This window comes from Amia ocellicauda, chromosome 16, assembly GCF_036373705.1.
Source record: "Amia ocellicauda isolate fAmiCal2 chromosome 16, fAmiCal2.hap1, whole genome shotgun sequence".
Lineage (NCBI taxonomy): Eukaryota > Metazoa > Chordata > Actinopteri > Amiiformes > Amiidae > Amia > Amia ocellicauda.
In genome coordinates, this window is record NC_089865.1 from 11,518,088 (window position 1) to 11,540,659 (window position 22,572).

At 35.1% G+C, this 22,572-nt stretch overlaps 1 protein-coding gene across 1 annotated transcript in view; it reads left to right on the forward strand.

The window, feature by feature from the left end:
- Positions 1-22,572, forward strand: part of b3galt1b (UDP-Gal:betaGlcNAc beta 1,3-galactosyltransferase, polypeptide 1b) — a 97,442-nt gene that overhangs the window by 29,288 nt on the left and 45,582 nt on the right. The gene's annotated exons all lie outside the window — the stretch shown is intronic.

The following is a 22,572-nucleotide window of genomic DNA, read 5'->3' on the forward strand; positions in this document are numbered from 1 at the left end:
ACTTCCCATCTAGTTAGAGTATCAAGGGAAATCTGTCTTGAACAACATATAGATGGGAAAATTAAGATTTATTTCAAAAGCTGTCAATGTAAAAACAATCAAAATAAGTTAGGGATTAAAAACAACTACCTGCAACGCAAAAGGTTTTACTGAATTCCAAAAGTCATTGGAGGATATTTATTACTAGCATTGTGTTATGAATTATATATAATTAATAGGAGGTGGCCACCAGGGAAATTGCTAAATTCATTTGGGGCATTAAAAAACAAAATCCAAATTAGTTGGTGGAATTCACTCCCTTTGAGAACAGAACTTCGGTGTGGTTTTGAACTACTAGTTATTTCAATTGTAATTTATTTTGTTTTTAATTTAAAATAATATCTGTATCCTAATAAACTGTGTTTGGTAATTTAGATAGTAAAATCAATCTCCTCTCTCTCTCTCTCTCTCTTCAAATGGGTGCTGGGAGTTACATAGAACACTACAGCATTCATGACAGCACACTGAATAAGACTTCTTGGGCAGAACTTTTAGGATTATCTGGAGAACAAATGTTTTTCTTTTTTCTTTTATTCATAACTCTGCAACATTACAGATATATTTTCATCTCTCTTTATTGAAGCAGTCACCTGCTGGAAGAGGTTATGTTGGAACAGTACTGATAGTCCTCGATCTCGGGGCTTGTCCTCTACTGGCAGTCCGCCTGCTATATTGCTGCCAGCAAAGAATCCAGAATGATTTCCAGCGCTGAGCTCTGACAGGCACAGCAGTGATTCTAACCAGACCTTCCAGACCTTAACCCTCTATTTTAGTGTCACAAGCATTGCATTTCAATTTCCCATTTGCCATCTGACTTTTGTTGCCACAATTCAATATAAAATTGCACTGTTTTTACTGTCGCTTCATCGAATCACATTCCACACCATTCTCACACTGCCAAGTGTGACTCGCATAGGTAAGGGTTGATTTTATCCCTGTTTGACTTGATTTAATAACTATCTTTTTCTCCAAAATCTATCATTTCTCAAATTTGACCACTTATTGTGATCACTTTTAGAGCTACAGCCCAAAATACCCCAAGGACTGCCAACTTTAAACTGATGCTCTGCATCATTTCATGATTTTGAATTTAGCAGATCATGTTCTGCAATAGTCAGCACAGAGCCAAGGTCACTGGTCTGGTATTTAAGGTTTATACATGTTTTTTCATCTGAAGGGTCTTGCAAAAAATAAAGACTTGGTTATTAACTAGTCTAGGGCTGTGATTAAATCAAAACTTTCACCCACTCACTAATTGGAAACTACAATACTGTATTTGGTGGCAGCTTCATCTTTTGTAAGATGCTACGTTCTTCTCATAAATGTAACTGCTGTGAAATACAGGTTTGTAGTTTGCTATTAGCGGGTGGGTCAAGGTTTTGAGTTAATCTGGCCATATGTCAAGTACCATGAACATAATAAATAACACAGAATTATAAATACTTCATAACATGTTGCAAACTTGGGAAGTAAAATACAACATATCAATGCAAAAACCTAAAAGCTTGAGCTGCAGGAAATGGGATTAGCCCTCTTTATAGATGTCAATAGTGCAAATTCTAGGAAAGGTTAAAGGAGGAATTAAAATTCAAGGGACCAAATTTATTTAATCTTTATAAAAAATAAGAATAAAAATAAGAATTGTGATTTTAAACCTGCATTCAGCAGCCAGGTAAGTAGTGTTTAGGATTACTGTACTCTTTAATGTAAGAATATAAAGGATGGTGAGAACGTACTTGATCTAACAGCTCAGCATGAATACATTATGAATGTCACAGTAAGGTATTTAAACATATTGGGTCTCTTGCTGTTCTAGTGTCTGCTATTGCTGTCATGTCCCACAGTGTTAGCCTTCCGAGTGATAAATCAAAAGAGCACATCTCCTAATGATGAATCCCTCCTGTCTTGAAATAGGTTTGAATGAATGCTGTATGGGACTGAGCACAAATGTATGCCAAGAGTGTACTCACTGTTATACCAACTACACTGTGCAAACCAGCAGCACTGTGGAGCAGATAATGATAGAGTTGTTTTTCTAGAATCAACATTTGTTTAGTTACACTAGAATTAAAGATTGATTCTGCGTTACATTTGGGTTATAGTAGAGCAGTGGTTATCAACAGTTATTGTTCTCAAAACAATCTAAGAGTATCTGTGGATCACACAACATTATTTAACATAACACAGTACATCCTGTAATTCTAATTTTGTGATACTGAATCGCAGTGCCTAAGGAAAAGATTGGCTCAATAACCAATTAAATTACTACCCTATGGATGTTTTAATTCTTGCTGTATAGAAATACAGTCTGACCAATATGTATTTTTTCATATTCTGTATACTTACTGAATATGCCCGTCAATCTTGAGAGGCATAACAACCACCGTCACCACAAACCCAAACAAACTCAACTAGGTATTGTTGTGTGTCTGATTAATGACCGAAAACTAAAATAGCTGCCTGTTTGATAAACCCATTTAAAAATCCTCTGTGGAGCTGTAGCAGTTAATTTTACTGAACATGATCTCAGTGTAAAGATAAGCAAATAGGTAAATGCTTACACTGATCCCTGTATGCTTTCGAGTCAAAATGTTTCTATGGCACAGCTTTAAAATGCCTGAGAGATTATTATTAATTAACCCCAAGTAAGTGTTTTGTGCAAGGGGGAACATACACCTGCGATTGGGAAACATTTGAAGACCATTTTGATCCTTAGAAAATGAAACCTACTCATGTTTTATCACTTGAAAACACCCCATACTTAAGGTTAAGAAGCAAAGGTCAGTGCAATGTCAGTTTAAAGTTCTGCTGTTGAACGTGTAAGCTATGTCTTGTTAGTTTGACAAATTAAGCCGCTTTGCATTATTTCACAGTTCACAGAGTGGTCAGTCCTCAGTGTAAGGTGAGTACAAGAGGAGACAGGAAACTGGCAGTAAGTGACAGTATTTGATTGATTTCCTAAACGTGTGTCAGGGTGTGAGCTACCATCAAATGGTGCCTGGTATATGGCACAAAATGTGATTGATGACAAGCCATAGGCCAAAGGATCAGCACTTGGAGGGTTCATACTAATTAGTCAGGTCTAGTTTAATCTGTGAGGATGCTTATGTTCCAATGGGCTGAATCACCTGGGCTGAGAAACCTCCATGAGTTTTATTGACCACTTTTTGTAGACCCCTCTAGAAACCTTCACTAGAAGCCACAATTAATTTCCATTTCTGCATTAGGAACTGCACAGCAGCTTCAAGTGTGAAGGTATGATTTAATAATAAGGTGGTACCCCATTTTGTATACAACATGTCTGTAGACATATAGTGATGTCAGGCGTGAGAATATGAAGGATTAACTAGCTTGAACATAGTCAGAGATTATATGAGTGCTCTCTAAAAGTATAAATAGAGTATGGAGGCTTGTTGAAACCACAAATCCATTTAAAAAGGTCTGACATTGTGTTTGGAAGCGGATAAAAAACAGCATTGATAATGTTTGGTTTGGTTTTGTTTAACTCGGTTGTGGGGGCCGGTCTGTGAGGTCTTGTCAGGTTATTGCAAGATATGGTTGACTGAGGGCTTGTTCACATTAGAGGTTTGTTTCAAATTCAGTGCAGTTCGGTTCGTTTGGGGACGAGTGTGAACAACTGATTTCGATTGCCAAACGAACCAAACCGAAACTAACTGAGTCCACCAAATGAGGTGGTCTCTGTCCGTTTGGCAAAAGGACTGAGTTCAGTTTGCTTGAAAAACTTGAATGTGAACACTCGGTCTCGGTTCTTTACAATCAGGAAACGAACTCCACATTCACCGAGCTGTGTTAATGGTAACATCAGTAATCAATCTTAAAACAACTGGATATTGGGGTATATTCATCAAGGGTGTTTCACCAAGTTATTTCTGTAATGTTTTTCTTAAATGGAATAAAATACAAGTAATGTTAACATGCATAGATAGAGCATACAATTTGATCTAAAGATGCTGCTAGGGAGCAAGTATTTCTCATTCATTTTGTGTGAGAAAATAAGTGTCATAAATAACTAATTGCTGTAAAAAAAAACGTTATTTACGTTATGTTTAATGTATTATGTAGCCTAAGGTAGCACAATATTTTTAAAGCTGTGGTAGTAGCTGTAAAATACTCCTAGATGGATATTTAGGGGACGTCACACTACTGTTGTATATTTTTATATAGGCAAACCAATCATCATGCAGCATCGCAACACTGATTATAATATTCACAAGAATATAGTAGCCTATTGTTGTATTCAATGACTGCATACAGTATGTTTAAATAGACAGTTGGATGCATTCACTATGCAGACTTGTCAGAGTCTGAAACTGAATTGCGTTTGCTGGTCAGATCTGCGCAGAATGATGGCATTCTGCACACAGTAATGCACCCATATATATGACTATTATTTGGATGCTCAATCATGTTTTGTGGACTACTGTATGTAGTTACTGTATTACTTTCATATAAATGTGTTATTGTATGTGTTATGCTGCCATTTCTTATATGCACTAATCATGTAAAATGTAAATATCTGGAGAAAACACAGAAGTGAACCAAGAAAACGAACCTGTGTTCGTTTACAAATGAACTCAGCATGTTTGTACAGAAGGCAAGTGTGAGAATAGCCAGCACACTTATATTGTTTAAAAGCAAATGAACCAAACCGAACTGAACCAAACCTAGTATGAAATGGGTTGAGATTCTGTGATCAATTAGTTACTAGCTGCTAAACAAGCAGGATGCATTGCAAAGCCTCATTCCTGTATTCCATTTCTTATTTTCTTATGTTGTGATGGGTGAAATAAATTGGATTTTGGGTGATACCACCCCATACATATGAGAGCATTTTCACCAGAATAATAGACTAGCATTTTGGCGGTAGTTATAGTGCCTGAATGGTATCATTCTAACTGCTGCAAAACCTGTGCTATAAAGGAAACAATAATGGCTGTTATTTTCTCCGGGTTGGCATTACAGATGTCGTGACCAGCTTCTGTAATTGAAAAAAAAACAAAAAAACAAAAACTGTTAAGAGCGTTAAATTAAAATGTGGCACGATTTCTCAAATCTAGTCGATCTATGTATATTTTTTAAGATGAACTTCTGATTAACTTTTTATGTCAGATAGATTCAGATGTATTCAACAATGTCCTGGGATGATATTTTTTTAAATAAATACTTAGTTGACTGCACATAAGGGCGAGAAAGTGTCTGTTGATGCAAAGTAATTTGTTGGGCCACAGAGTAAATTAGCACTCAGACTGAATCACAGTGATCTCTCAATGGAGTCCAGTCCCAACCGTGCTGCGCATTCCAGCTGTGCACAGACTCGGAGGATTTCGGCAGTATTGACATTAATAATAAAAAAATGATGTGCATCAGTGCCCATGTATGGATTTAAACTCAATGCATTTTCTGAAAGATTGCAGATTTTTTTTTTTTATGTATCACTCATAAAATTCCATTTTCATAGAATATAATGTTATAATTTGCTGAAGAAAATCCCCTCCATTTGCTCAGAATTGTACCTCATTCATTTCCAATCCAGCCCCTGGAAATAATAGTAATAATTTTAGTCAGATTTAAATAAAATAAATGGTGACTGTCCTACTGTTCAGTTTACATTTGCACCATATATACTGGCTTTAAAGTACCTGTCAAGTAGGTATGCCATCCATCAGTTTTCCTCTTCTCCAGTCTGTCACCATCACTTCACTATTGCTCTTCCTGAAGCCTTTAAATAAAGGAGCTATTTTACAAGCCCAGTGAAAAAGAAAAGGCCATGGCCCAGTTAACATCGAGTTGAATAATCAGTTTCTAATGTTTTCCATGGCCGCTATAGGAAGATGCTTAAGTACAGACAAGACGTATTTCTCAATAAAAATACATTTCATGAGATATATTGCCTGTGTCTATATCAATTAATCTATATTTTTGATGTGCTTTCTGATGTTTTTCTTTTTAATTAAGGCAGTTGAGATGCTTAATGTAAAATCATTCTCTGTATTTATTAGTGATGAGCAAGAACAGTATCACAAGGTACAGTAAATGCCAATAGCTGTTCTAACTGGAATTAATATGGGGATGCTTTAGCTGTGCTTCGGCAATCAGTTGATACCTCCAATTGCAGATTAATGAAAATGAATGTGTTACAAATAAATTGCAAATTATTTCTCACAATAAGCAGCCTTGTACAAAAACTTTGCCTCACCTTAGCATTATCTACACTGGGAGGGTGACACAAAAGTTCTGTCAATGGCTGTAATTGTTATTAGTATCTCAAAAAGAGAGGGACTTATTTTTGTGTTGGAAAGCAGTGATGAAGCTGAGCAATACTTCACAGAAGTAAGAAGCCCACCAATAAAGTCCTTTGCAGTTGTTTATTTTTCATAACATACCACTTCTAGTTTTAAAGCCCTTTCATGTCCAGACTGCATCTTATTTTGTAGGTTCGATAACTCTGTAAGCCCTTAGCTGTGCCCTGTGTTCAGTGGCAGCTGGATTTCTGAAGGTTTCCTTGGCCCAAATGAAATCCTTCATCTAATAAACCTTCTGCTGCTGAGAATTACTTGATTAGAAGTTCAGAAACTGTGTGACCTTTAATTTCTCCATATTAACCAATTTGTTTGGCTCTCCAGCGGCAGCCCTGTATGGGATTACGTATATCTACAGAAAGTTTTTGTTAATTAAAGTTTAAAGAGAGATTTCATACAAACATCCCATGAGAGTATCTGAAACTGATTTGCAATACACTATCCCAAACTATGTTTCTTTGTTAGTTTGTTATTTTATTTTATTTTTTTACAAAGTTGGCTGTAGTGCGAATTTATATTGTTACATAAAATATTAGTAGATAGAACAGTAAATTAATATGAGCATTCCTTATGTGAGCTCCTGCTATAGATAATGAAGAGCTACTGGAGTATTTTGATAGTTTAGGATAGTTTCACTATTAAATGGTGTTATCTTTCGAGTTGAGAATACTACCCAATTGGGGAGGGGCCTATGTCATTACCATGGGACCCATGTGCAAGCATTTTGTATAACAAAGCTGCCTATTGGCCAACGCACATGTCACTCAAACCTTCCCTGCTTGTATAAAGAACCTCACATCAGCAATCTAATGCAGTTATATTTAATATAAATCCCAGCCACCTAGCCCTAGCTCCCCATCCTATCCTCTTATCCCAGAGACCACAAAAACCTTCTGCCTAATGACTAAACTCTTAAACAAAATTTACATATAAACTAGACTTTTCCAATATCCAAATGTAACAATTTACTTCCTTTTGTATGATTTCTGAAAGGGAAGCTGGCTTGTGTTAATAGCAGCCAAGTTCTGAATGTGAATTACAAAGAATGGGGAATGCGTTCAATAATACAAACAGAATGAGTCACTGCAGATTCATCTTTGCAGTTGCTTGGTTCTGAGGACAATCAAAGTTTAAGATCCTAAGGAGAGATGTGAACAAAATGTTCCATAGTGTAAAACTAATTGTCAGTGAATGATCAAGTGGCAAGGGAATTGCTTTTTTGCAAGTGGCCAGAAATCATAAAAGTGTTTACCTTTTTCCACAAAACTGTAAGATTTAATTATAATTTGTAGCATTCTCTGCATGATCTTTTGTGTACTTGAATCATCATGTTGATGAGAACACGGTGCCCAAATCATACCAAAGGCATTTTAGTGAATTTGAGAATGTGTTAAAACCCTTTAGTTTTTAATGTAAAAAGTGAAAATTAATTTGCATGGATAGAAATATGTTTGAGAAAAATCCTCTAAATTGTTTCCCAATGGAACATGTTGCAATAGACTACAGATTTTCGACAGTTTGGCAGCTGTTTTCTGATATTCATCTCCCATATGACCATGTCCATGTGGAATTGAATCTCAAGTTGGAAAGCATAAGAATGCTCGGTGGTATTTTAGGGAAGCATGTTTTTGTGAAGAAAATGTGTAATGGCTTCTATGTATTTTTTTGTTTTCATTTTGTAGCTGGCCATCTGCTTTTCAGTAACATATTATTTTCTTGGGTAGAGTCTGATCCAGTCAGTTGTAGTGTGGAGGATTTCTTTCTTTTTCTTTTAGTTTTCTTAACAATTTGATGTATTTGTACTTTAACTAGTCATTGGATTTTAAAGAGTCTGTTTGTACACTTCAGTGTTTGTCTGTGTTGTGGTGTTTTCTGTGAAGCCTAATTGTACTATAATTGTTATCTCCTTTAAATCAATACCTTGATCAGTCATAATCAAATTTAATTGAATTGAGGGCAATTCGCTTTCTAGTCTTATTGCCTTGTTGGCTTTGCTTTATATAGAATTCACAAATGTTTTGGTCATTTTCCAAGAGATTTGTGCACAAATCCTATCTAATGTCAAGCAGCCTACGTATAATACAAAACACTACAAATAACACAGTACATTTGATTGAACAATAAAGAATTATTTGAAGAATAAAACATAAACATTAGGACTGAAATGCCAACTGATCAGGTATCATTATAATCATATTGTTGGCTGTCATTTTGAATTAGCCTTGTTATTGTCTGTGTACGTGATTGCTGTTTGATTGATTGCTGTCAGGTTTGAGAAAATACAAAAAGTGTTTTTTCCTATAAGGGAATAGGAAGTCAAAATCTTTCTGTCCTTCTGAATTCGTACATTGTAAAATGTGTCAATAATCATTTAATAAATATTAGCATGAAGTTGAAAATGCTTCATACATCTGAAGACGGAAGAGCAAAATAATTTGGCTCTGTGTATAATTACCGCTGTGAAGCTGACAATATGAAGCAGTGTCCCATAGTGAACAAAATAAAGCCTATCTGTAATTGACATTTGAAATGGTCCTTAGTATATTTCTTCGAATGAAGCTTGAGGCTGAATATGTGCAAAACACAGCTGGCAGTACACTAAGGAGTACAAACCACTATAGGGAATGACTGAGGATGGACCTTAAGGACTTTATTTCCTTTTTCCCCCTAAATGTAGGCTATTATTCCATTTCATATCTGCATGTAGCCATTATGTTCAGGACTATTTAAAGTAAAATGTGTTGTCAGTGATAATAAATGTAGAAACCAGGTAGGCTATATGATACTTCAATAAAAATGGTATTGCCTTTTACTGGAGGGAAGGTCAGTTTTTGGAGTTTCAATTTTTTATTTAGTTGTGCTTTTCACCTTATACCATGTGCTGTGTGTGTTCTTGCTGTGTGAGTTATATGAAGTGAAATTAGTTCACCTAAGGGAAAGGATACCTAATCCTGTAGCAAGACATATTTTCATTCAGGGGGTCTGTGTATTTCTTTGCTTAAACATGCCTTTTTGGGGGGTTTATGAATAGGAAAGACAAAATTGTATAGTGGAGCATTCATCTTTTCATTTATTATGATCCTTCAAAGGGCTTTAACAAGAGACCTGTCTGAGTCACCTTAGTGAGTTAATAATATTGTTACAAGATTTTGCGATGTAACATGTCTACATTACAAACCTTTAAGAGCCAAAACCTAGTTAAAAATGATTCTATAGATACAACTTTTATAAGATACAGTGTTTCTAACTTAGTACTGCAATCAGTAGTCACTGTGAATGTCTTTGGAATGTTAAGAATAAGATATACAGTGCCATGAAAAAGTATTTGCCCCCTTCCTGATTTCCTCAATTTTTGTGAATTTGTCACATTGAATGGTTTCAGATCTCCATTTTTAAATGTAATATGAGATGAAGAAAACCCAAGTAAACACAAAATTCAGTTTTTAAATGATAATTGTTTATTTAAGGAAAATAGTTAGCCAACACCCACTGGCCCTGTGTGAAAAAGTAATTGCCCCCTTAGTTACTCAATCACCTAATTTAAATGATCATTGGATTCATTTAGAGCAGATACACCCAGGCTTGATTACTACCAGCCCTGTTCGATCAAAACATGACTTATATAGAACCTTACCATTAATGTGAAGTAGGCTACAACATCTAAAAATCTGCTGGCCTCTCTAACCTCAGCTAAGATGGCGTTCATGATTCGACAATAAGAAAGAGACTGGTCAAAAATGGAAATCATGGGAGAATTGCAAGGTGCAAACCATAGCTGGCTAAGAGAAACATTAGTGATTAGTGATCGTCCAAGCCTTTTGGGATACGAATCAAAAGTGGAACTTTTTGGAAGACACGGGTCCCTTTACGTCTGGCATACCAACAGTCAAACATGATGATGGTGTGGGGAAGATTTGCTGCCCCAGTGCCTGGAAGACTTGCCATCATAGAAGGAACCATGAATTCTGCTGTCTACCAGAAAATTCTGAAGGAGAATGTCCGGTCATCAGTCCGTGATCTGAAGCTGAAGTGTAATTGGGGTATTCAGCAGGATGATTATTCAAAACTCAAGTGTAAGCCCACCACAGAATGGCTCAAAATATACAAAATTTGGGTTTTGGAGTGGCCTAAAACAAGCAGTTCATGCTCGAGAAACCCTCCAATGTCACTGAATTATAGCAATTCTGCAAAGAAGAGTGGGCCAAAATTTATCCTCAGCGATGTGAAAGATTGATCTCCAATTATAGGAAGCGTTTAGTTGCAGTTGTTGCTACTAAAGGTGTCGCAAGCAGTTATTAAGTTCAGGGGGGCAATTACTTTTTCACACATGGCCAGTTGGTGTTGGATAACTTTTTTCCTTAAATAAATGAAATTATAACTGAAATTTTGTGTTTACTTGGGTTCTCTTCGTCTTATATTACATTTTGTATTAAAGATCTGAAACCATTCAGTGTAACATATGCAAAAATTTACGAAATCAGGAAGGGAGCAAATACTTTTTCACGGCACTGTAGTTTGGATTTGATATTATATATTGATTTACTTTTCTGATGAGATAAAATAATGTATCAGTTCCTAAAACAAAAAGAAGAATATTGTGAAAGTTTTTATAAAATAAATATTCCCATTCCCTGCTGACCTCCACTTAATTTGATTACTAAAGCAATATTCTGTATAATAACTTGGAAACACCTAGCAGCCGCAAACCAAAATGTAGTTCAGCTGAAATACTTATGGCTCATCATCGCACAGCTCACTGGTAGATCTAATCAGGGAGCTCTGTATTATTTATGAGTAATATTTTACTTAATATAAAGCCGACATCCAAAATATGTGCATTACTTGTATATGCAGCATACAGCAGTGTGAATATTAAAGGTCTTTCCTTCATTTCTCATGAATATCCCTTCCTTCTCTCTTTTGGTTCTATGCACTGACGACCATAGCATGTTATATAATGAACCTCTAAAAACTAGGCATTTGTCAAGAGCTACAGAGATGCATACTTAAAAAAAATATTAATTTATATTTAATTAATCTTAAAAGAACATCTAATTGATGAATACCTGAGCTCAGTGACGTTCAAGAACATCAACCTTCAGCTTAAAACTGGCAGGTTTTCTGATGGTAGATACATTTCTAACTCTACTTTTGTTTTAACTCACAGACAGATAGTTTATCATGCCGAAGACTTGTTTATGGTCGAAATTAATATTCTTTACTAGTATAAAAGGCGAGTAATCTGAATCCACAAGTATATAATTTATTGACATTCAAATCAATGCAACGTGTCAGTAACTCATTTAAAATTGTTGGTGCTATGTTTTCCTGATGGTAAATTAAATTAGTGGTGTTCTTAATAAGAGGCTTAACACAGCCTTTAATAGCCCATTTGCATCAAACTAACATGGGTCCCACAAAGCTGGCAGCTTGTGATGTTTGCTAAAAAAGTTGTTGAAAGTCTGACCCACTGGAATAGCTTCCATTAATTTGATCGTAAAACAATCTTGAACAATAAATAAATGCAACCTTTTCAGGATGACATAATTTGCTGACATAAATAAAGACAGGGGATATAGGCGAGCTACAGTTTTAGATAAATGACCTCCTCCCATTCTTAATATTTTTAGGCACATATTTATCTGCATGTAGTAAAGAGTGGAAATATTGCTGGCATTCATACTCATACTTATAAATGATTGGACCTCAAACCCAATTTCCAAATATTAAAAAGTTGGGGGAAATGCATTAATTACAATGGACAGTAATTATCTTTCCAGTGTAACAAAATACTTTATGATTTATCGTATAAAGTTGTTTACGAGGAGTGCCGGTAAAGTCACCTTAGAAAATGCTTCATTCATTACCCACTATGGCCATAACTTGTAGGTTGTGAAGACCAATGTAACACATCAAGTAGCATTCATGCGTAATGCATACAGAGAATGGGTGGACATCTCTGTAAAGACTTTTTAAACGTTTAGTAATTGATTGAATTCACATTGTTTGTTAATGGAATGTGTATAAAAATATATTTTTATTTCAGCCTGATTTGAGAAACAAACAAAGTTAAATTATTGAAAACAGACATTTCACTGATTTGAGTATTACCACGATATTAATACATGGTTTCCTCCATTCTTCTTCTAATATGTCATGTTGTCCCAATGTAACATCTATAACCACTAAGCATGTAATTACTCTAATTAGGACTAAAATTATATTTTCTTGCTCTTGTGTTTCATTAAATGTGTATATTATGTGTCAACTGTAAGTTGCCCTGGCTAAAGGTGTCTCCTAGGAGACAAATAAGGATAATAAATAAAGTACAATGTACCAAAATAAATCTTCTGGTGAGTAATGGTGAGATAGTCTGCTCAACTCAAGCTTCAATTTCTTATGCCAAATATACAGCTGGTCTGTATGCATGGAAAGAAAATGGCCAAAAAGCAGCTGAATTATTACCATGTTTTGTGATGAAGCAAAATGTAACTTTTTGGACATGCTGACCAGTGGTATTTTTGTCACAAAAAGTAAATGAAGCTTATGTGTAGAAGAATGTCATACCTACTGTGAATCATAGAGGCAGATGTGTTTTGCTGTGGGGCTGTTTGGTTAGAACTGAGGGAAGCATGGATTCCAAAATATACCAGGATATTTTAGCTGCAAATCTGCGCCCCCTCTCTCAAGGAGCTCGAGCTTGGATGCAATGGACTTTCCAACATGATAATGATCTGAAACACATATCCAACTCTGTGACCAAATGGATAAGGGAGCACAAAATCAATGCTTTTGATTTGGGGTTACAATCTCCAGACCTCAATCCAATAGACAATTTGTGTTATGAGCAGTCCACAAGCACAAGCTACATATTCTGTAGGAGCTGAAGAGGTTCTGCATGGAGGAATAGTTAAATATGTAACGAATGATATATACAATATTGATAGTAATACGTTGAATTACTTTTTGATTTATTTGTATCGACAAATACTGAGTATACGCCAGCATTTTCTTGCTAAATCAACTTTTAGCTGCACTTCAACAAATGAATAAATCTCTGTATATAATGCCATATTATCATTTTGCAGTTTTCTCAATGTAAAATATAAAACTCCCCTTCGTACATACATATAGATGAAATCAATATCATGTTGTAAAAGGTACTGCACTCTTCATATATTTTTTATTTGATTACTTCCAGGTACTTCTTGAATATATATTTAATCACATTGGCAGTTGAGATGGCACTGGAAAACATCAATAAGACAGCAGAGGAATTATTTAATGTACTGCAGGCTTTGATGACACTGCAATGGATTAGGAAGGCAAGAGTCCAATACTTCTTACCAATAAAATCAATATAGTGGGGAAGTCATTTTAGGAGTAACCATGGAGAAAGAGTTCAAGGGTGGTCAGGTAGTGACATTTGCATGGGAAATCACATGGTCTTCTTCAAGCTTTTAAGTAATGTAACAGTTAAAATGTAATGCTAACAAATAACCCAGCACACAAACAGGAAAACAATAGTTGTCTATAAAGAATTAAACTTTCGCTAGACAAAACAAGTAGAAGATTGTTCATTTTAGCAATGATACAGATCAGCAGAACTGAGACAGTGAGTAGACTAAGTCCTGAATCTCTAACACTGTTGGTATAAATGTTGAAAAAGGTCAACATATTGGAACATAACAGTATGTTGTTCAAATAAGCTCCATTTTAACTGGATTTCCATTTTTTCCCAGTCTGAAGTCTTGAACACTTGCCATTTAAAACTTTTGGTGAGATTGTATCTCCTTGATGTGGTCCTTTGCAGATCTTGGTCTCCTCACAGTCCTGGTGGAGTTGGAGTGTTGATGTAGCATTGTATATTTAATAAGAGTTATATAGGTTTACATAGTGTTTTGATTTCTGGATTCCTTTACAAGAGTCTGTGGGTCCATGGCGAGTTTTACAGACCCTTATAAGTTGTCATTTCAGACTTTCTTAAATACCACATTCCAGGTTTTGTAGTCTGCAGTGTCAGAGAATTGGAGCATGAGCGCTTTAAATCTAATCAGGATGAAAGAATCAGGTAAAAATAGCAAGAATTTACTGTAGCTTTATTGCATGAACAGTAGTAAAACTTTGAAAATATAGCAGCTGGGCAAAAATGATGCTCAGGAGGGTTGTCAAAGTGTTAGGAGAGACTTGCTGGGAGAATCAAAAGTGGATTTATCAAGGGAGAAATTTTCTTTTATTACTTAACCATAAGCCACGGTATTAAGAAATCCAGAGATAAGAGTCTCCATTGATGCCCAGAGTTTTCAGGAAACCTTAACAACAGGGGAAAGAAATTCCTTAAATATATTTTGATATGTGAATAATATTTCCACGGTCTAGGTTTGTCTGATGTTGCAGATCAGCAAAATGTTGAGCTGAAAAAGAAACCAGTGTAGAAGATGGATTAAAATCTAGGGAGTATATGTAAATGTTCAGTGCAGGATGAAAGAACATAATATATCTTGAAGCAAGGGATGGTAACTCTTGATGAGCAAAAACATTTTGTGAATTAATGATATATTCTATGCCCTCAATACGATTCATGAGACTAATTCATAATCAACAGAGTCTTGATGTTATCCTAAAGAGGTGTACTATATCCCACAGTATTGGGCACCTAGCCGGGACACTGAAGACTCATTTGTTGGTAAATTTTTAAGAGCCTCTTGAGAATAGCTCTTGAAAATTTAGTATATCATGATCCAAACATTCTGGTGAGAGTATCAGAAGAATATAGGTCATACTGGTCTACTTTCAGAAGAGCTTTTATTGCCAGGGTGAACATCTTCAGATAAACTTAATTTTTAATCTGGTGATAATAATATCAGATAACTTCCCTTCTTTCTTTAGTGTATTTGTTATATTTTATGTATTTATATTTTACAGATTATTGTGATTGTGTGCTTAAAAGTATACATCAGACATGTCTAACCCTGGTCCTGGGGAGCTATAATCAATGTTGTATAGGTCAGTCTAAATTGTAATTTTATTAAATCTTTCATTAAGATTTCCGAGGCAGTTTTCTTTATTTCTTCTGAAATCCAATCCTTGCAGCCCTCTTTTGTTCCCAATATTCATAAGTTGTTTATTAAGGTTGCTCAGGAAAACTTGTTGAGTTTTCGGTTCGGTCAAAATAAGATGTTAATAGATGTTCATTCATAAGCATGTTTTTATTAATATAACGTTATGAAGATATATAGACATAGTTTCCTAAAAGAAAATTAATGCTGTGTTGAAACGTATAATTCAAGTGTGGTCGTTAGTAGAACATTATTTTCTCATCATGATTAATGATATGAGAGTGTACAGCAATGGTGTTGTCTCTTTGTCTGATTTAGATCTGTGCACGGGTATTCTCTTTCTGTGTAAGAACAACATTTGTCTTAGAATTCTCGTGGTGAGAAAGATATGGTCCCTTATTTTTGCAGTATGCCCATTTGTATGCAAACAATTTGAACAAATAAATGTTTTATATATTTATTGGAAATATATCATAGTGTTGGCAGACGGTCCTATAATGCTTGGGACCTGCACATGCAGCATAGAGCAAAGCTGTCACTCCTCCCCAGGCCATGCACACTAGGGCATGGCATCAACTGCTACCCTATCAAGCATTACATTGGTGTTAACAGTGGGATGAAGCTTCCATTACTGCCTGTGCTGTAGGAATGTAGGCTGCATGATCTTATTAGAGTAACAGGAGCTGTGTGTGTGTGTTGGGGGGTGGAATTAGGGTTCGATTCCCAGCACCAACTGCCGTCCTTCCAGCATTACAATATGTCACAAGATCTTCTGCAGGAAGATTCTGCATTTTTTATTATTAGCAGTGTGGTAAGTGTGGTCTGATTTAAATTGTGTGTAAATCATGCAATCTACTTAAACAAGCTGGCCATTGATCTTAGCTGCATTACTGTATGATCTTTAATATTTTAGAGGGAATTTAAGAGAAGGTTGATATCTAGAATCATATTGGCTTACTGGAAATGTTCTAGAAAGGTTGAAAGACTTATTGCTTGTATCGACTAAACACACACTTAATAGAAAATAATTATCAACTCTTTTCTATTAGGATCTGTAGCCTTACATTCATTTTACCCACAATTAGCAGAGCTCCAAGTATTGGTTTTTCTTAGGGTTTTAATTTCTAAAAATGTGTATAAAAGGCCAGACTTTGTACAATCTTGTAAACACATCACTACTTGCATTAGCTAATTTAATCTGAAGGGCATAAAACTTTCACAAAGTGCAGATAGACATTCCCTGTGGAGAAAATTAAATCTGCAGTAACACAGAGGCTTTGCCTTTATAAAGCACATGATGGGTGACACGATGCCCATATATCCTCTATATTTTAAGCAAACCTGGAGCAAGTGATTAAACTTGACCTGTAGTCATAAGGCTCGGCCATTCCCTCTTACCCTCCAGGAGGCCTCCCTAGAGGTGAGTGTCCTATATAAGATGTCAAAGGCTACCAACATCTAAGAGGTATTGCTAAGTAGAAGGAATAATGAAAGAAAAGATGCAAAGGGCAAACCTATCTTAAGCCATGGCAGACAGCTGGGGTCAGCATGCATCACTTTTTCCTCCTTCTACATCTGGAAGCCAGAAATGACACTTTACAATCTTAAGTTTTTGCGGCTTTGCATATGGTTACACAAAGCTTCCTATTCTTACAGGAATGCTTTAGTTTGATTAAACCCAGATTTATTTCTCCTTCTCACCAAGCTAGTTCTGCTGAAGCTCAAACTCAGAGACAATGAATCCTCATACGCTATGTTCCTTAAAAACATAATAAAGCATTTCTACCCAATTCCATTTATAATGAATACTGTAAATAGTGTAACTCAAAATACTCTTGCAGAAAATGTCAAAAGAATGTTTTTTTATAAGCAGTTAATGCAAAACGGATGATATGCTTCATATGATCACTATTCTTCTCCAAAAACTATCCTGCGTTGGAAAATATTCCTGACCAGAATACTGCAAGCACTAGTGGTGGCAGATTGTCGTGTTCGCCTTCAAGTCATCACAGATGCCTGCGACAGCCCCCCCTGAAGCACTGTCCTCTCAGTAAGCCCCAAAGCAGTGCATAGTAATGAGTCAAATCTGAGGAATGAAGTGCTTCAGATATGGGTAATTGCATCACCTTGAGATGCCCCCAATTCCCTCATTAGTATTGTAAAATTACCCCATCCTCTTAGAACACATGTTCATCAAAATACAAAGCGATGTCATGAGGGCGGGAATCGACCTTGCTCTGCGGTGAATCTGAATTTTGTTAAAAATCAAAGACAAGCGATATGGTCCCATTAGTATTGCCAGTAAAATCTTTATTTCTGTAAACATGTTTGATGTTTAGTTTTCTTAACTGTTAACATATAGGCTAGAGGTTATCCATCTTCATTTTATAGATATTTTCACCAAAAATGATGGTCATAAATAATCATGCAGAGCCCTGAGCACATTTAACATATGTAAGCCAATCTCTTTGGTGTATCCTTCTTTATATTGCATGTTTGCTTTGCATCCTCCTGTGGGTGCTGATTAATTTTGTTTTGACGAGTTTTAATGATGGGGCTATGCACCAAAGCATAATTTGTAAGGAGTCACTTATAGGTCTTCCAAAACTATGTCATATGTGAAGATTTCATATGAATATACATTATATTTTTATTACATCCAATTTAAGAAAATGTTTTTGTTCAGAAGATCACATTTGGGCTGTGTAAGGGGGATCTTAAAGAACACCATTAATCCCTTTGTATTCAACTATTCTGTAGCAAATCTGCTAGAATCCTCAAAAGCATTAGTGAGGCTTGCATTTCAAAAAGATTCCTAGAATTATCAATTTTTCTTTGTTTAATTAGGAGCCAGAAGACAAAAGAGTCAATAATAAATCTAAAAGAAGGACACTGACTGATGTTCTTAATTATTTAATTCACAAAGGCATAATCTTTGTGTAATTTGATAGAAGAGAAGTGATTAGTAAAAAAAGAAATGGGTAGATCTCGGTAACCTACGTGTTAGATGAGCAAAAAAGCATATCTTGTGCTGTAGCTATTCCGAGTGCAATTCAATAAACTCCTTAATGCAATTATTTATAAAAGTGTAAATGAATGAGCAGAAAATATAACTTCAAATATAACTAAATTATTATACTTGTTTGTAGAGAGTTTAATTTAATAATATTAATCATAATTATTATTATTTGTGTTATTGCGATATTCTGGTTGTCAAAATACATGTAAGAACATATATTTCTAACTTTCTATCTATTCAATCTGCAATTCTTTGTTTTTCATATTCCAAATGTGATATGGTTGTGTTATAATTCACTCAGTGAGCTTTTAGCACATTCTGTCACCTCTTGGTGTCAAATGTCATTCATTTTTATCTGTCTGAAGTCCCTGAAGATATACTAAATCCATGTCATTCTGGATCAATACTTCCCAGCTTCTGAACATGTTGAAAGAGTTTTAGGGCAAACAGTTAATTCAATTAATTGCTTTTCATAAATAGGCAACAGTTGGTACTTAATAGTATTCAGTGGAGCATTTATTATTTTACGGAATGCATAGGATTTAGAATGATTAACTGTATTGGCAGTAGCTTTTCAAATGTAATGTATTAATTTCTTACCAAGGTAAATTGTATTGAAATGAATCCGTGTTGGGTGACAGTGATGTGTGTTTTGCAAGGTCACATTGTTTGTGTGCGGTGTGCTACGACCGGTTCTTGTGCTGAAGAGCTGCACTGCAGATCTCAGCCGTCCGTGCAACTGTTTTTTAATGTTGCCGTCTAATTTCTGCTCTTAATGGATGAGAGTGTTTTGTGGCCATTTTAATTTTCATACAGTACCAATTTGTCTGCCAAGTTCATGAAACAGGCAATTAAAAATATGATCTAGCGTACAGTGGTGCATAATTTTCATTGGGAATTCTTATTATTTTTTGTCAGCAGTATTAAGCAAACAATTACTCCTGAATTATGAAGATTTTACCAGATATATGCTTTTTATTGCTATTATTGTTAATAATCCAATGCAGAGCAGATGTGTCTTCACTGTCTCGGTCCACATATTACAGTCTCTTGTATAGTACAAATGAAGGCTTTGATAGTCACTGAAAATAATACATTCTTAAACAGTGGCATATACAAACGTCTCACCATGATATTAAGAGTAAGCCTACAACATGTTCAGATTAGATGTTGATGAGGGTATTAAGGTGTCAAGCTTCCTAATCCAGGATCTGACACTGTTTGTTGGTCTTATTAATGACCTTCCTAACATAATGACGTGTTTTTCTGGAATGATGACATGTATTGATTGATGATCCAGCAACATTGCACTTACTCCACGCACATAGAAATCTAATGGGTGTCAGAGCTTTGAAACTTTGATTGTGCTTATATTAAATGTACTTGTGTGGGTAAATTACCAGAGGGTATTAGTAGAGGTATGTATATTGCTATTGGCCTCTCCATGAGGGAATTTGGTACTCTGGCACAAAAAGCCAATTTTCTGATGTTTTAAAGGTAAAATAATGAATTTCAATTACCAAGGAATCATTCAACTGCATGTTACCCATGTCGGCTTTTAGCTGTTAACCCATGTAACAATTCTTGAGTCAGTGTCAGACATATGAGTAGGATCTTATATTGTGTAAAAACATAGTGATTCAGTAGAGGATTCTTCAGTGATAAATATTGTTTTAAACTGTGTTTTTGCTACTGCGTTCTATTGATTAAGGCAGTACAAAACAATTAAACAATAAAAGCTTTAAAGTAATTAGCCTGGGGGAAGGTAGCTTAAAACAAATTGTGTACTTTAATGCACTATAAATAACACACATTGTTTTAAAGTTGAGTTATTAAGAAACTCACAGCATCTGTAAACTCAACACTCATCTTGATGTGGATTTAAATTATTGCCTGTCCCCAAACAGAGAAGGCTTTCTCTTTGTTTCAGTCAGATGTGGGCTGGATCACAACAGGAGCGTGTATATACTGTACAATCTTTGTTCTGCAGTTTGTTGCCTTGAACAGAGAAAACTCTTTAGACTATCTTCATGAGGTTTACGTGAAGAGACCGAAAATATGGTAAAAATATGGCATGAGAGATAATGTATATCGTCAATTGTTTTAAAAACATTTTTTTCTGAAACAACACTTGGAAGTGCTTAATTGCATAGGCAAGTTCTCAACATGTACAGACCATTGCTATAACCCTTACATCATCGACTGCACAATTGTAAGAAGTGAACTATTGATGGTATTGAAGTACTTGTGCAACATGATGCATTTTTAAGACTAGAAAAAATATTGTGATATTTTATGTTTATATTTTATATTCCGTCTTCCCGGCAATCCTTGAATGGGAAATCCTGGTCTTGATCCCAAGTGTGTACAGGTGTCTTCCACACGAGCAAGACATAACCACAATAATAAAGGAATTTTCTGTATTTCAATGTATTTCAGGATACCTAGAAAACTATTTTAAGTAGAGCCATTAGTAATTTATGGATTCTTTCATTAAAGACTTTAATCAAAGCCACATAGTAGCCGCATTGATAGGTTAGTGGTAATTTCATACTACTCACTGGTCACATGTTTATCTTGCAAGAAGAAGCAATGATTTTAATTACATTTATGGGCTCTTTGTCTGATTGTTTTCACTTTAATGCATCAAAATTGAAAATTGGAAATAGGTAATTAGTTGTCATTCCAGACATTGACTGGTTTAAAGAATCTCATGTTAAATTAAGAATGCCATCTGCATTGTAAAACTGAAGTGCTACCATGTTGTTAATGGACATTTATGATTATTTTGGTTTTATTTATTGTTTGCCGTAATTTATACTGAAAGGATCTCATCTATGGCTTGTTTCCGGGTTTGAGTAGCTCACTTTGACATAAGTGATGACAGTAAATGTGATTAATTTCTCCCTTTAATTGAGGTAGAGTTCCATTTCACTAGCCATTGCTTGTCAGTAGCAATTAATAGTTGAAAAAAACTTCCTTGGTGAAGTCAAATCATGTTTTCTTCTGGGAATATTTATAGGAGAAGAATTTTAATTAGTTTTAATACATATACTTTTAGGCTATATTCAGCACAGGGCACAGAAAACAACAGTTTATCTAGGGATATTATATTTCAGTGCCATTCTATACTGTAGCACATGTTTGATACAGCCTTTTTCATGGATTAAACCATGAGGTGACTGGGAAATGCTGTAACTGTATTGCTGTCGTATGAGAAAAAAAATAAATAATATATATATATATATATATATATATATATATATATATATATATAGTGTGTTACTGACTCAATATAAATGCATATCAAATTTAGAACAATAATAAGAGGATTGGGCTTATGCTGTGTAGCACATACGACAGTGACAATAATGATTATAAAATCCATGAAGACATTCTAGGGGAAATATTATGCACCACTATATTATTTCTGGCATTTATGTCAAATATCTCTTTGAGCATATCTAGACATTCTTATAATTTATGTAAAAAGCCTAGTCACCCGCTATGACAAGACATTAATCACCCAAATTTGTTAGAAAACAAACTGTACGACTTTTATTACACAAAATGTGTGTGAATGCAAATGTATTATGAAAAAGAGCTTATGTCAGTAGTTTCAGCAATGTCAGTTCAGAAGAGGACATAGATTGATGTTGCTATGATTTCTGGAAAGTTGCCCTGACTCTTCGAACTTGGTGGCAGTGAATTCCTATTCCCAGGGAGTCTGCACCAAATACAGAACAAGCAAGTACTACGCCCTCCATGTAGCCATTTATGTCAGCCTCTCTCTGGATGTAAATGAAAAGGAGTCACAGATGGTCAGACTATTATGAAATTGTGAATATTAAATTCAGTGTGTTCTGCAAATGATTATGATATAAATATTTAGGGAGCTACAGAGACCTATTTATCAAGTAGAGAATTATTATTTAAACCATCAATGACTGGATTATTGCAGATTATACGCTATGTACCTCTTTCCCATACTAATAGCAATTTGCCATTTTGAAATCAACATTATACGTTTTTATAAGTCTTACTATAGCTGTAGCTTTACAGTGATGTCAATCGACTGACTGTAATTTAGTTTGATAGGTTATTTTAAATTAAATAATTAATCTATCTTGTATTT